At 39.6% G+C, this 16,388-nt stretch overlaps 1 long non-coding RNA gene and 1 pseudogene across 1 annotated transcript; one reads left to right on the forward strand and one right to left on the reverse strand.

Annotated features, from left to right (window-relative positions):
• Positions 1-340: 340 nt before the first annotated feature.
• LOC130138271 (uncharacterized) lies at positions 341-2,492 on the reverse strand. Its single transcript, XR_008816671.1, has 2 exons — positions 635-2,492; positions 341-552 (listed from the first exon to the last, which is right to left on the reverse strand). It is a non-coding gene; the product is annotated as an uncharacterized LOC130138271 (long non-coding RNA).
• A 268-nt stretch (positions 2,493-2,760) lies between these two features.
• On the forward strand, positions 2,761-6,339 carry LOC115665949 (receptor-like serine/threonine-protein kinase SD1-8; annotated as a pseudogene).
• Positions 6,340-16,388: the final 10,049 nt, after the last annotated feature.

Consider the following 16,388-nt stretch of genomic DNA (forward strand, 5'->3'; position numbering starts at 1 on the left):
TGGAGCCTTCGAATTTTCTAGTAACTGTCATTGCATTGTTTGGAGGAAGGTCCTGCTTGTTCGATGAGTATTCCATGTCAGACAGATCTCTTTTATTGAAGAAGCCGGGCTCTTTAGGTGGAGGCAATGCTATGGCGCTACTCAACAGCAGAACTACTGTTGACATATTAGGCCCGTCGTCGGGACTTTGTTGCACACATAATAGAGTGACATGGATTGATCTTAGCACTTCTGATTTGTTCCACGAGTCTCCAATTGATTAATCAATCAGTTCACAAAATTTCATCTCCTAGGCCAGTCTCCATGTCTGGAGGGGGAAAAAACCAAAACAATATAAATGTATGCTGCGAAAATGACAGGAATTTGTATAACAGAGGGTTGGTCGGGTTATGAATATGTACATGGCCAAGTAGGTTATGCTTGTGATCAGGATGGCTGAATTTTCTGTTTCGCCTCCCACTTACAATCTCTAGCACCAATACACTGAAGCTGAATCGATCGGATTTTATAGAGAACAGGCCATCGATTGCATACACTGGAGACATGTAACCACTGCTTTATGCATTCGAGTTGATTCACAATTTTTGTACGCTGTAAGTCAAAAGAAATTTTTTTTACAAGCACAAGTTCTTACTATGTCCCGACAACTCGGTTAGTATTTCCTTCACTTTCATCTGCTCCAAAACCTTTAGCCATGCCAAAATCTGAGATGTTTGTGTTCATCTCGTGATCTAGTAGGATGTTGCTAGCTTTCAGATCTCTATGGATGATCCTCAATCTGGAATCTTGGTGAAGATATAACAACCCCTGGGCAATTGCATTTATAATCTGAACTCGCTTCTGCCATTCCAATGATGTCCTTCGCTTTTGATCAGCACATGTTTTCTCATGCAAGTCAGTCAGTTGTGCTGCCAGTGGAAATTGTGCACTTCTAGTATGACGCTAGCCTTCTAGACAGAAATCTAGGAGCTAAATTTGGTGATGGACATGTCAGAGGTTTATCACTAATAAGCCTGTCTGAGCTTACATAGGCCTCATCAAGTTTGAGTTTCTAAAGGTTTTAAGGAGCCTACCAAATATGAAGTAATCCAAGCTTTTGTTTGGCATGTACTCATAATCAGCATCCTTTCTTCTTCTTGAATGCAGCAAGCATTACCAGGTTCTGGTGCTGAAGTTTCGATATACATAGTACTTTATTCTTGAAATTTTCGAGTCCATGTCGAGAACTTTTTGAAAGCCTCTTCCCTTCTATTTCTTTTCCATATTCCAATATACCCCGCAATATTTTGGCAAAATTTTGCGGTTTGATCTACCTTAGTAATTTTCTTAAGCGATAAAAAGCATCCATACATGCTAGGTAGTCTTTTGGTATAAATCATGTTAATACCTTTTAGACTGGTCCAAAGCCTCACTGTCCCGGCTTATTGGGACATGAGAATAAGAATGCAGAATGTTTTCCTTAAATAACAAGAATTCAGTTGATTCTATGGAAAGATACTTCCGGTTCAAGTCTTTCTTGAGACAAAAAAGTCTAGGTTGAAAGTTTTCTTTTTCTTTCCAAAATTCATGAACGAAAGATGTATAAGTAGTCTGTTATTCATGCAGATAGCGCAGAGATACTCTCAAACTACTGCAGAAGAAAACTAATTCCTTCTATTTGGTTCCAAGCGACACTCATGTGGCGACAGTGTAAGTGAAAAATCATTAAAACACATTCACACGAGCCAAAACTTACTGGAATCTTAAAAAATTCTAACCTTCTCTGCTTTTCCTCTTCTTCCTCTTTTTCTTTAAGATATTCAAGACCAGGCATAGGCCAATGAGGAGTAATCCTCAATATAATACCGGGATAACTATGATCTAAGCTCGTCTTTTCCCTTTTGAGCTTCTATATGCCGCTGCATAGTGACCACAAATCCAGATCAATCAGCATCAGACATCAAACTCAGAAATGGATTAGCAGCGAAATGATTTACAATGTTAATACATGCATTTACAAAGGATAATTATCATAAGCACCAGAGGCTCGAGTCTTCTAGTAAGACAAAGGAATCCTTACCTAATTCAGAGGCAGCCAGCCTCATGTAAATATATTGCCCATTGTCAGCATAATCTCTGATATCTATCAGGTCACCGAACCAAAGTATGCAGCCGGTGCTGCCACCACTAATGTCCATGTTCGAATACGCAGTGCAAGGGCAGTTTTTCAATCAGACCTTCTCGCATTCTTCAAGATTCATTGTCTTTGTTATACCATGAATGCTGTGTGTCTGGCAACTTCGTGCCCGGGTATTTCAAAAACCCTTCTCCTTGCCGGCAATCCAGCGGCGTCTTCCTCACGCACCCACCCGACCAGTCCAACATTGTCCAATACTGAGGATATTTCGTCACAGATCCTTCAAGCATCCACAGGCAGGGGAATTATTAACGTCGCAACTTCCATAAGCACTACACAGTGAGGACCCATCACAATTATTTATCTGAGCTGTCAAATGGAGTTTTAGACATAAATTGTTATTCATAATATAATATGTTTCATTTGATTAATTATTATAAGGATATAAGCGATCATTTTAGGAAACTATTTTCTAAAATCATTTTGAGAGCCCAAATGATATTCCTAGGACATAATTTTGTGTAGTGCTGATTTGTCATCAGAAGAAAAGTCATCGGGTGCCAAGACTTGGGACTTGCAAGTCTTTGGACGTCTCTCGCGAAGGCTAATTGATATTCGTCGGATGTGTAGGGCATCCATTGATTTGTCACCAGAAGAAAAGTCAACATCGGGTGCCAAAATTTGACTCGCAAGTCTTTGCGCGTCTCCCTCCTATCAGTCATCACTTTCCATGGAATTGTCAGTAGAAAAGAAAGTCCTCTTAGTTTCTTTGGCAATACCCGAAACGTTATCAGCCTGAACTGCAAGTAGTTCAATGGATTCACCATGCAACATGAATATGCCTACTACGAAACTGATCCTCCTGTCCTTGTTGATGTTCTCGTGCCATTGCATTCGATTCTCTGTTGTTCTTGCTGCTGCAACGAGCACAATTTCGACGGGACAGAGTCTCACCAGGTTAGACACTCTAGTATCTTCTGGTGGGGTATTTGAGTTGGGTTTCTTTTCCCCAGGAAATTCTTCTCATACATACCTCGGAATATGGTACAAGAAGATTGAGGAAAGAACCCATGTCTGGGTGGGTAACAGAGATCAGCCTCCCACCACCTCCGCTCCTGCTCTTGCAATAGACCGAGCCAATCTTGTGATCCTGGATGGCAGAATAACCTACCAGGTGAGCGATAATTCCGTCAGTGGGAGCATCAGCGCGACCCTGTTGGATTCGGGAAATCTTGTATCGAGGGAGGAGAGCTCGGAAGCAATTCTGTGGCAGAGTTTTGATTATCCTTCCGATACTTTTCTGCCTGGAATGAATCTTGGATACAGTAGAACTGCTGGAAAGGTATGGGCGCTCACGTCGTGGAAGAACGCCACGGACCCTAGCCCAGGAGATTTCTCCCTGAGAATAGATTCCCAAAGCCCGGATGAGTTTGTTATCCTGAAAGGTGGTGAGAAATACTGGACTAGTGGGCTTTGGGATAGAGATTCACATAAATTCTCTCTTGTTCCTGAGATGACATTCAACAACATTTTCAATTTCAGCTTTATTAGCAATCGGAATGAGAGTTATTTAAAATATTTGCTTAATACTTCGGTTGCTAATACAAGTACAAGATTAGTTATGCACCTGTCTGGACAGGTTAGACAAACTACCTGGCTAGAGACGTCGAAGCATTGGGGTCTGTTTTGGAGTCAACCAAGGGACGAATGTGATGTCTTCATGTTCTGCGGTTCATTCAGCAGATGCAACAACAGAACTGTTCCTTCTTCTTGTGACTGCTTGGATTTAGGCCCTCAGATGCGGAGAAGTCGCCACAATATGATAAAACTACAGGGTGTGCGAGGAGAATGCCATTGCAGTGTGAAGAAATGGGATATGGAAATGGTGACAAGGATGGATTCCTCAAGATTGACCATGTGACATTTCCACTCTATTACAATACCTTGGAAAGAATATCCACTGAAGCATGTAAATCAGCCTGCTCAGGTGATTGTTCTTGCACTGCATATGCTTATAATGGCAGTGGCAGTGGCAGGTGTTTGCTTTGGCACGGAGACCTCTTAAATCTAAGGCAGCTATCTTAAGATGATCCTGACAGTAAAACAATATACATCAAACTTGCCGCTTATGAGCTCCAAAACTCCCGAGGTAGAAGCATTATTCAAATTTTGTTGATATAGTATGTTACTTTTCTGCAGAAGACTTACTACTTCCTTCAAATGCAAGTTTTCAGGGATTAACAAAACACTAAAGATAGCCCTAGCTTCTGTTGTTCCTCTTGTTGCTCTAGTCCTAAGCACCTACATCTGTGTTGCCGATGGAAAAAGAAACAGAAGGGCAAGTCCTCTGGTCCTTTTTTCCCTTTTTACTGTGTTGTGGCCTCTCAAGGTATAAAAGGCATTATGTGGCTTTTATGAACAGGTAAAATGGGACCGACTCGGGACATTTTACTGTTCGATGTGGACATGAGCATTGCTGCTAGTACTGATGGAACTTCGCAAAAAGGAATTGGAAATGAAAAGAAATCGGAGGATGCTTGGTTGCCTTTGTTTAGCTTTTCAAGTGTAACAGCTGCGACAGAAAACTTCTCAAATTCGAACAAGCTTGGAGAAGGAGGTTTTGGACCAGTTTACAAGGTAGTAACTTTTATTGTCTCGCAAATTCCATTTCAAAATTGCTAGTTCTCATTACTAAAGCCTATGCAAGTGAATTCTCTTCAGGGTAAATTACTGAACGGGAAACATGTAGCAGTGAAGAGGCTCTCCAAGAAGTCTGCTCAAGGAATGTTAGAGTTGAGAAATGAAACAATGCTCATAGCCAAGCTGCAACACAAGAACCTTGTTAGACTCCTGGGCTGCTGCTTAGAGCGAGATAAAAAGATTCTAATCTACGAATACATGCCCAACAAAAGCTTAGATTCCTTCCTCTTCGGTGAGCTGTTTAGCTCCCCTCAGGATTATTCATCATGACTTAATTTACGTTTTATGTCGTTTCATTCAAAATTACAAGTCTTAGTAATATCAAATCGAAACAGATCAAGCCAAACGACATCTCCTAAATTGGGAAACACGTGCACACATTGTTGAAGGAATCGCTCAAGGGCTTATTTATCTTCATCAACACTCCAGATTGCGCATTGTCCACAGAGACCTCAAGGCTAGCAACATTCTGTTGGATAGTGATATGAACCCCAAGATATCTGATTTTGGCCTAGCAAAGATGTTCGGTGGAAATGAGTCTGAGGCAAACACAAATCGAATTGTAGGGACATAGTAAGTGCAATACTTCCCTAACTAGGCATTTATAGACCTGTCATTGACTATACATGTTTTGCATTGTTTTGGGTTGCTCTATAGAATCTCTTGTGGTAATCAAAGAACCTGACCCCATTGATTGATATCTAGTGGCTATATGTCTCCGGAGTATGCCTTGGAGGGAGTCGTCTCGATAAAGTCAGATGTGTCTAGCTTCGGAGTGCTGCTTCTGGAGATAATAAGTGGCAAAAAGAATACTGGCTTTTATCAGACTGATTGAATGAATCTTCTTGGATATGTAAGAAGCTTTGCGCTCGTACAAAAAGAAAGAAGCATCTTTGTGCTTTTATCTTTATCCTTTTTTGGCTCCTCTACTTTGGTTATTCCACAAGGTGTTGCTTAGCATTGTATTGACAACATAACACATCCCCGGCTCTTGCTTTTCAGGCTTGGCAACTGTGGCAAGAAGACAGAGCTTTCTGCTTGGTGGATTTGGTGTTGGAACATCGCGAATCGGATGGCACAGTGATGAGACATATTAATGTGGCTCTTCTCTGTGTTCAAGAGATTGCAGCTGATAGGCCAACTATGTCAGGAGTATTGACGATGCTCACGAATGAGCTTTTAATTCTACCTTCTCCAAAGCAGCCAGCTTTCTCTTATATACGGACTAAGAAAATCCCAGAAACGCCTCGTTACAGACCTGATCTCGATTCACTAAATGATGTTACGGTCTCTGCAATGGAAGCTCGATAGCTTTCAGACACGAGGTTCAATTTGTTTCTTGTGATTCTTCGCTGAAAATCTGCACTAGTGATTTGTAAGTGCAAAAGAAACAATGTTTGAGCTTCATTGCATAATTGAGTTATGATCGAATTTGTCCTCATCAAGAAATAGGAAGCTCGATACGAGCTCAGTGGAGTTATGGTTGATTATGATCGTTATAAAACAATAGAGCTGGAGCTTTATTGTCATGTGGCTCTTACAAGCTTTTTTGCATCTTGAAATCTCCATTTTGGCCATTTAAATCCTCACATGTCCTCGTAATGTTGCAATGGAGAGTTTAGTAGTATTGCAAGCAGTGTTCTAACCCGACAATGTCACACCCCAAATCCTAAGGGAATAGGGGTAGTGACACGGCCATCAATCTTTTCACCCAAATGACGCAACCTCAATCCATAAAAAAAAAAAATCTAACTTTCAAAAGCCCCTGTTGTTATCGCCCTCTCTACTGGCTGTTGACTAAGGAGCATGAAAAGATTTGGAAGGAAAGGGAGATGAGCAACCATAGCTCAGGGAGCAGTGCTTCTCTTCTAAACAGATCGAGCACTCACTATTCATATTTACCTTCATATTTACCAAGTTATATCAGAAACTCATAACCCAAACCCAAGATATAACATATATATATCAAATCAAATATAAGTTGTTTAATTTCAACAAACCTTTATACAGCTCAGAAATACTCGTTAAAACCACCATAACTATTCAAACATCAATGGTCAAGCCCATTAATTAATCTCTATCAAATCATAAGTTAATGGTCAATTCCATTAACTAATCTCAAATCTAAAATCATATGTTAATAGTCTATTCTATTGACCAAACTCATGCTCAAATATCTAATCATGCTTGCGCATTGTAAAATATGAGATTTGACTAAGTCAAAAAGGGAAAAAAAGAAAAAAAGAAAAGAAAAGGTGGGATGTTCAGTTTATAAAGGGGAAAAGAAAAGCTACGGGGAGAGAAAAACGCATGACCAAGAAAGAAGAAAATAGAGGAAAAGAAGAAAGAAAAGAAAAACAGAAGAAAAAATATTAAAGAAAGAAGAGGGATTTTGCATACACACTGCAGATGCTTCGTCGAGTTGGATCAACTACGTAGCGTAGCGCTCGGTAAGTGCTTGCGCCCTTTGTTCATTCAATCGGAGTAGTTTTCAGAGTTAGATCGTAAGGTTTGTAACGGTGGATTATGGCGTTGTGGAGCCATGGGTTTAATGGGAATCAGTTTAGAGCAACGGCTTGGTCAGAGTGACGATTTTAGGGTTTCGCATGTGAGTTTCGTGTTGTGTTTAGGCTTGAGTAATCACTTCGAGTGAGCACGTTGTTTGGTTTTTGGGTATTTTAGATGAGTGGCGCTATCTCTTCTTTGAGTTTGTAAACTCATATTTGAAAATGAAAAGTACGAGACATATCATGTGCAAAATGTGATTTGGCCGAAGAGGAAAAGTGATGTTAATGGCATATTTGATGCAAAACTTCAGATCAAGCATTTACTACCTCACATGTTATTTGAAAAGTATAAGAAGTGTTTATGAAATGAATTGCAAAAGGTATTCTCGTAGATGAGTTGAGTTGTGAAAGATTGTATACTTTGTTTTGTAAATTGATTTGTGATATCAATTATGGATTTGGTTATGAGGATTGTCAATGATGTTGTTGTGGATGCTTAGGGCCCGTTTGGTAACGTGCCAAATAGTGAAAATTTCTGTTCTTTTGTTCCCAGAAATAGTTTGGGAACAGAAATGCGTTTGGTAAACTTTTTGTTCCTCGGCACATTTTTGCAAAAATTTGTGCCGAGAAACAGTTTTGAAGAGAAACAAGAAGTAAAAAAAAGTTCCTTCTTGTTTCTCGGCACAATTTTGAGAATCAGTTTTTTTTCTTCTTTTTCTTTTTTTTCTTTTCTTATTTTTGTGTTGTTCTTCCCTGGGCGGGGCGGGGCCGGCCGCCAGCGACCGGCCACAGCCCCGGGCCGGCGAGGGCGTCACGACCCTCGCCCGGCCGCCCGGAGGAGGCGAGGGTCGCCCTCGCCGGCGAGGGCAAGGCTGGACCCTCGCCGCCTGGGCGAGGCGGCTTCGCCCAGATCGAGAGGCCGAGCCTCACCGTCGGTCGCGACGACGAGGTCGGCCTCGCCCGGGCGGCGCAGGGTCCAGCCCTCGCCCTCGCCGGCGAGGGCGACCCTTGCCTCCGCCGGCGGCCGGTGAGGGCCGTGACGCCCTCGCCGGCCCTGGGCTGTGGCCGGTCGCCGTCGGAGGTTCATCTGAGTCATCGTTGTTCTTGTGGAAGCCCTTACCTGCCAGCCATTGTTCATTGTTCCCGCAAGCTTCGAAACTGGGTAAATCGCTCGGAAGTCCCCTGTTTTTACCCTGTTTTGGCCAAGTTTAGGGTGCCGAGCTCCACTGACGAATCTGTTCGAAACCAACGCTATTTTGTGACTAATGAGGTTTCTTTAGAGCATAATTTATCACGTCTAAGTCGAAAATTTCATAAAACTTGAATCCGAAGCGCCTGCTCTAGTGGCACAGCACCTGCTCGATAAAATGTCTCAAAGAAACAACATAGGCTTAGAACGTCGAATCTGGTTGTGCTGATTTTTAGTGTTTCATTGTAAAATGAGACATATTTGTGGTGAAATATGGCCGTTTAGATCTTTACATATCACGTTTGAGTCAAAAATCGCACTGAATCTCAATCTTAAGCCCTTGTTTGAACTCGCCTGCCGTCTGTTTGACAAAATGCCTGATCCGGAGGCGGGTCGGATTGCTGAATCGGACCGCGTCCCCTGACCCGGTCCGAAGTCCTTTTTTATCCTGAATAAAAAAATATATATTAAAATTTTTTAAAAAATATTAAGAATAATAATAGTAATTCAGAAATATTCCGAAAAATTCAGAAAAATTAGGAAAGGTTTAGAAATTAGTTTTTGGGTTAATTTCATTAGATCTTAGTATTAATTTTATTCTAGACTTAGTATAAAATAGAAAAAATGTGAAAACCTTCGAAAATTGCGCTCCCAAAATTTGAACAAGCCATTAGGGCTTTACCATAAGCTTTTGATTTCCTTCTTTTTTTTAGGGACGATATTATGTCGCTGATTATTTATTTCTATTATGATTATTTGGTTGCGCATTTTTAATATATGGTTGTTATTTTCCATTTTAGCATGGATAGGATGAATATTAGGACCTTTGATAGACTGCCCTGACTTGTTAGTTAGCAAATGGTCAAGTTTAGGTATCGAAAGGGTACTAGTTAGATGACTAGTGTAATCAAGTTCCCGATCCTTAAAATCTCTGGTTATGCACCTATTGAGATGATACTCCCGCGTTCGATTAAGATTTCTAGCTAACTCCTGATTATAGCTAGTGGCGACTCCAATTGAACGCGTAGATTAGAAACTAACGTCATGTGAGGTATGAGGCTTGGGAGCGCTTCCGTCCTTGGATAGATGAGCCTTTTGGTTTGTATTTTGAACGAACCAATCGATACTCATATCCATTGACAAAATACCTCTAGACCTATACCTATACTATTCTTCCCCCCCGATCGGAACGGGCAGGTCACAATAGTATCGTAATGTCCAGTAAGGCTAGTCACGCACCTAATCGGAGTAGTTTTCGGAATTATGCCACAATTTCGAAGTTTTGTGAAATTCGAGCTGCGAAGTCTTAATTTTGAGTTGTTGAGCTTTAGGATTTCATGGAAATGATGGATTATGGCATTGTGGAGCCATGGGTTTGTCAGGAGTCATTTTATAGTGACGGTTTGGTCGGAGTGAGAATTTTAGAGTTTCACATGAGTTCCTCGATATGTTTAGGTTTGAATAATCGCTTTGAGTAAGAGATTTTTTTGGCGCATAGGAATTGTTTTGTTAGCGTTTAAGCGTAGTTTAGCTGATTCGTAGTTGTTATAGTATTTTACTTGGTTTTGACGTCGATTCTCATTTAATTGTTAGGATTACGAGATTGTTGGCTCGTTTAGCTATACGTTGATTGGTTTGGGCATTTTCAGGTGAATGATGCTATCTCTTCTATGAATTTGTAAAATCATGACTTAAAAGAGATAGAAATTCAATATATTAGGGATTATGAAAAAGCATGTTTGTTGCATAAAAATCCGGATCAGGTATTTACTACGTCTTAGTATTTGTGAATGATTTGACAATCCTTTTAAGAAATGTGTTGCGAAAGGTTACATACTTATTATTGAATATGGTTTATGAAATGGTTTCGAAAACATATTGTGATTTATGACATGATTTTTGGATTTGAAATTGTGGATAATGGTTTTAGGCCGAGCCACCGGCTAATAGTAGATAGAGACTTTGTCAAGGGGAATCTTGGTCGCTTTGTCATAAGGCGTTGTGTCGTAACCATGGATTGATATTGAGTAAGAGAATAGTCAATGAAATGGATCATTGACGTGTGAATTGATGAGATTGATCAATGGACTGGACCATTGATGTTTGTTATGATATTATTAATTTAATGAATGTTTTTTAATATGTATACGGTTATGTTATAATGATATAACTCATTCTTATATTATATGTGTATTATATACTGGAATTGAAATAATTGAGTTTTGATATTGTTTTGTAAAGTGCATGATGGATGCTTGATTTGCTTAGAAGAGATACACACTACTTATTGGGTAATGGTTGTTAATCCCCCTCTTTCCCAATCTTTTCAGGTTCCTCGATTAGTGGCCAATAAAGCGAGAACGATATCAATAGGGACTTTTGGGAGTTGGATTTTTGGGTATGGTTTGAGGTTGGGTCATTCGGGTGGAAGGATGGCCGTGCTATACCCTTATCCTTGTAGGTTTCGGGGTGTGACACATTCCATAAAACGTTTCTCAAACAATTCTCAAATAATCGAAGAGTAGTAAATTTTTATGTAATAAAAAAGCTGTTTCGTAACTTATAAAATATCACTTTTGAAACATGAGATCACAAACTCCAAGAAAATATATTACTACTCACTTGGGTAAGCCGAAAACCAACCTAAGGTAGTTAACTTAAGTTGACGCATTTGAATTCTTATCAATTAATCAAAAAACTATATCAAATGCAGAGTAAAACGCTACCTCAACTACGAATTGGCTAAACCAAACTTATTTCCTTACATAACGATTGCTATGCGCTAACAAAACTCTCGTCCAAAGCGGATATTCAAACCTATCCGCAACGTCGAGTTTGAGTGCAAAACTTTAGAATTTTGCTCCGACCAATCCGTTACTTCAAATCAACTCTCAACAAACCCCACGGCTCCACAACGCCCTTATCTACCATTTTCATAGAATTCCTTAGCTTAACAATTCAAAAATCAGGCATAGCAATTCAAATTTTACATAATTTTAAAATTGTGCTCTAGTCTGAATATTATTCGGATTAGAAGAATAATAGGGTTCAGTCACCTTCCTCTTGCCTTTCCTTTCTTCTCGGTTGCTCCGTACCTTTCTTTTCTTCTTCTTTCTTTTTTTTTGTCAAAATTTCATGCGGTGGAGCTTTTTATGGCCAGAATTTCAGGGGTATCTGGGCTGGGCTTGGGCTCATTGTTACATACAGGCATTTTGATTTGAGATGCCCCAACTTGCAAGATCCTCAATAAATCAGCCTTGATGGACAGAACTCACTTATAGCAGGAATACTATTTCCGGTACCAAAGGAACAGGAGGGGAACACAAGTACTACATCTGTTTAAGGGGCCTGTTATGTGCTCCTTCTCTCTAATGAAATGTTATTTACATTGAAACTGCGAATAAATCTCTTCCAATCTGTAGATCTAAACTGTTTAAGTGCAGGATCATTGTAATTAAAGCTGTGATAGAAAAAAACTAAGAATTTTGATGAATGGAGCCTTTGAATTTTATCGACACTCTAGTAAAGCAACTGTCATTGCATTGTTTGAAGAAATGACCGCTTGTTTGATGAGTATTCAATGCCAGACAGATCTCTTTAATTGAAGAAACCAGGCTCTTTAGGGCAGAGGCAATGCTAAGTCGCTACTCAACAGCAGAACGACTGTTGACATATTAGGCCTGTCGTCGGGACTTTGTTGCACACATAATAGAGTGACATGGATTGATCGTAGCACTTCTGATTTGTTGCACGAGTCTGCAATTAATTAATCAATCAGTTCACAAAATATCATCTCCTAGGACAGTCTCCATGTCTGAAGGGGGAAAAAACCAAAACAATATAAATGTATGCTGCGAAAGTGACAGGAATTTGTATAGCTGAGTGTTAGTTGGGTTACAGTTATGTACATGGCCAAGTAGGTTATGCTTGTGGTCAGGAAGGCCGAATTTTAAGGAGCCTACCTAATATGAAGGAATCCAAGCTTTTGTTTGGCATGTACTCATAAATCAGCATCCTTTCTTCTTCTTGAATGCAGCACCCTAAAAGCATTACCAGATTCCGGTGCTGAAGTTTGGATATACATAGTACATCATCCCTGAAATTATCTGAGTCCCTGTCGAGAACTTTTTGAAAGCCTCTTCACTGCTAATTCTTTCCCATATTCCAATATACCCTGCAATATTTTGGCAAAATTTTGCAGTTTGATCTACCTTAGTAACTTTCTTGAACGATAAAAAGCATCCATAAATCTTATGAAGTCTTTTGGTATAAATCATGTTAATACCTTTTAGAGAATGGTCCAAAGCCTCACTGTCCCAGCTTATTGGGACATGAGGATAAGAATGCGGAATGGTTTCCTTAAATAACAAGAATTCAGTTGATACTACGGAAAGATACTTCCGGTTCAAGTCTTTCTTGAGCCAAAAGAGTCTAGGTTCAAAGTTTTCTTTTTCTTTCCAAAATCCATGCATGAAAAATGTATAAGTAGTCTGTTATTCATGCAGATAGCGCAGAGATACTCTCAAACTACTGCAGAAGAAAACTAATTCCCTCTATTTGGTTCCAAGCGGCGCTCAAGTGGCGACAGTTTAAGTGAAAAATCATTAAAACGCATTCTCAGAGGCCAAAACTGTAAAAATATCGATTTGAAAAGTCAAAAAGAGGGAAAAGCAAAAAGAAAAAGAAAAAAAAAGGTTGAAAAGTCAATAAGCGAGAAAATAAGGCACGCTCAGCAAAAAGGAGACCGAGAGCTCGCGCGATGAAAGGGGAAGGAAAGAAAAGGGGAAAAAGTAAGAAGAAGAAGAAGAGAGAGGGAAAAGAGAGGTTCCGTGTATGCTACGGAAGTTTTGTCAAGCCAGATTAATTACGTATTGCAAGGTCCGGTAAGTGGTCGCATTACTCGTTTGTCAATCTAGGTAGTTTTCGAAGTTAGGTTGTATATTTGAAGTTTTGTGCAAATCGAACCGTGAGCTTTGAGATTTCTTGGAAATGGTGAATTATAGCTTTGTGGAGCTGTGGGTTTGATGGGAGTCACTTTAGAGCAATGATTTGGCTGAAGTGAGAATTTTAAGTTTTTGCATGTTAGTTTTGTCCTCCGTTTAAGTTTGAATAATCACTTTGGGTGTGGGATTTCTTAGTGCGTAGGAGTCATTTTGTTAGCAATTAAGTTTAGTTTAACCTGAGTCATAGTTGATGTAGCGTTTTATTCAATTTTAACGTTGTTTCTCACTTATTTGATAAGACAATGAGTTCGACAGGTTGAGTGATCCTTGTTGTTTAGTAGTAGGCGATCCCTGATGAGTGGTGCTATCTCTTCTATGGATTTGTAAACTCTTGTCTTGAAAATGATAATGACTTGAGTATCCTATAAGTTATTAAAGCATGTTAGTTGCATAAAAGTTTGAATCGAGCTATTACTACCTTTTAATATTTGAGAACAATTTGAGAATGTTTTAAGAAAGATATTGTGAAGGCATATATATGTATTACGTCACGAACTGATTTATGGAATAAATTCTAAGATGATTTGAGAAACGTTTTATGAAAGACGTTACCAAATGTTTTACATATCGATTTGTGAATTTAATTCGTGAAATGAGTTCTGAAACATTATGAGAAATGCTTTACAAAAAATGTTTTCAGAGGATATGATATATTGCAAAAAGATTATATATTTTGATTTATGAAACCATTTTGTAATACAAATTTTAGATTTTATTTCTAGTGTTGGAGGACGATTATTTGATGGTCAATATGACTATGAACCCAGTTAAGGGTTTGTTGGGTATGCCCGCTAGCCTTGTAGGTGGAGATCTTGAGAATGGGGAATCTTGATTGCCTTATCACCAGTTGTTCTGTCGTGATCATGGTTTAATATTGAGCAATAGATTGATCAATGGAATGGATTATTGACGTTGTTATGAATGAGATTGATCATTGGAATATATCATTGATGTTGTTATCAATGAGATTGATTAATGGACTTGACCATTGATATTTGATTGAGATTATGGATTAAAAGAGTATTTCTGAGTTGTATAAAAGTTTGTTGAAATAAAACAACTCGTGGATTATGAGTTTCTGGTATTGTTTTATGTATAAATGCATAGTGATTGCTCGATCTACTTAAAAGATACGTATTAGTCACTGAACTGTGGTTGTTCACCCTCTCTTTCCCAATCTTTTTAGGTTTCCCGGTTAGTGATCATTAGAGCGAGAGCACTATCGTGGGGATTTTTTGGAGTTGGTTCTTTGGTTGTGTTTGAGACTGCGTCTTTCGGTTAGAAAGACGGTCGTGTCATCCCCATTCTTGATGATTTTGGGGTGTGGTAAAAACTTATTGGAATCTTAAAATTTTTTAACCTTCTCTGCTTTTCCTCTTCTTCCTCTTTTTCTTTTAGATATTCGAGATCGGGCATAGGCCAATGAGGAGTAATCCTGAACATAATACCGGTGAAACTATCATCTAAACTCGTCTTCTCCCTTTTGAGCCTCTATATGCCGCTGCATAGTGAACATAAGTCCAGATCAATCAGCATCAGACATCATACTTGGAAATGGATTAGCAACTAAATGATTTACAATGTTAACACATGCATTTACAAAGGATGATTATCATAAGCACTAGAGGCTCAAGTCTTCTAGTATGGTTATCGAATCCTTACCCAATATAGAGGCAGCCAGCCTTATGTAAATACCTTGCCCATTTTCAGCATAATCTCTTATATCTATCAGGTCACCAGACCAAAGTATGCATCCAGTGCTGATGTCCATGTTCGAATACGCAGTGCAAGAGCAGTTTCTCAAGCAGACCTTCTCGCACTCTTCAAGATTCATCATCTTTGTTATACCATGAATGCTGCGTGTCTGGCAGCTTCGCGCCCAGGTATTTCAAAAACCCTTCTCCTTGCCGGCAATCCAGCGGCGTCTTCCTCACGCACCCACCCGACCAGTCCGACATTGCCCAATACTGAGGATATTTCGGCACAAATCCTTTCAAGCATCCACAGGCAGGGGGAATTATTTATGTCGCAACTTCGATGAGCACCACACAATGCGAATACCCATCACAATTATCCATCTGCGCTGTCATATTCAGGTTCCGCCCTCGAGTGCGGTTGGTCCACGTGAAACGTTGGAGGACACCATTCGAGTTCAAATTAAAACCATCATTGTGCAATAGACCTCCTCCTCAGTAAATACAAACTGGAAGGTATCATCTGGGTTCGGTTTGAGATTCGGCGTCCAAATAAGAATATTGACGAAGGCAGAAAAATGTGTGTTTGTTTCGCAGAAAATGAATAATTTATAAAATATTTTTTTAGAAATAGATCATTTGTATTACTTATAAAAATTAACGAACAATTTTTTTAGACATAAATTATTGTCCATTCTGACATGGGCCTCAAGCGGCTTGTCTGTTTGCATTGCGGGGACATCGCGCTTCATGGATGCATTTGCTTATATTTTAACGTGCCCGATATCTGCATGCTGGCTTCCTAAATTGGAGGATAGTTTTCTTACCTCTGCACCTTAGGTGAAAAACGATGATGTTTTACGTCAAGACCGTGTTTTACGTCAAGACGAAGTAGTTTAAGGTCTTACTTGGGACCAAAGTGTAGTGCTGATTTGTCATGAGAAGAAAAGTCATCGGGTGCCAAAGACTTGGGACATGTAAGTCTTTTTGGACGACATGGGCCTTCGCGAGCTTTGTCCGCTTCAGTTTGCATTGCCAGACGAGGGGACAATGTGCTTGTGGACGCTTATTTTAATGTCTAGATATGCGCACACGTCATCTCTCCCAAAATTGGAGGATAGTTTTTCTTCTCTCACCTTAGGTAAAACCCAGTGTTTTACGTCAAGACCCGGTGTTTTA

Source organism: Syzygium oleosum, unplaced genomic scaffold (genome assembly GCF_021117445.2).
Source record: "Syzygium oleosum isolate NSW1041296 unplaced genomic scaffold, Sole_v2.1 Sole_v2.05, whole genome shotgun sequence".
In the NCBI taxonomy this organism is placed as follows: Eukaryota; Viridiplantae; Streptophyta; class Magnoliopsida; order Myrtales; family Myrtaceae; genus Syzygium; species Syzygium oleosum.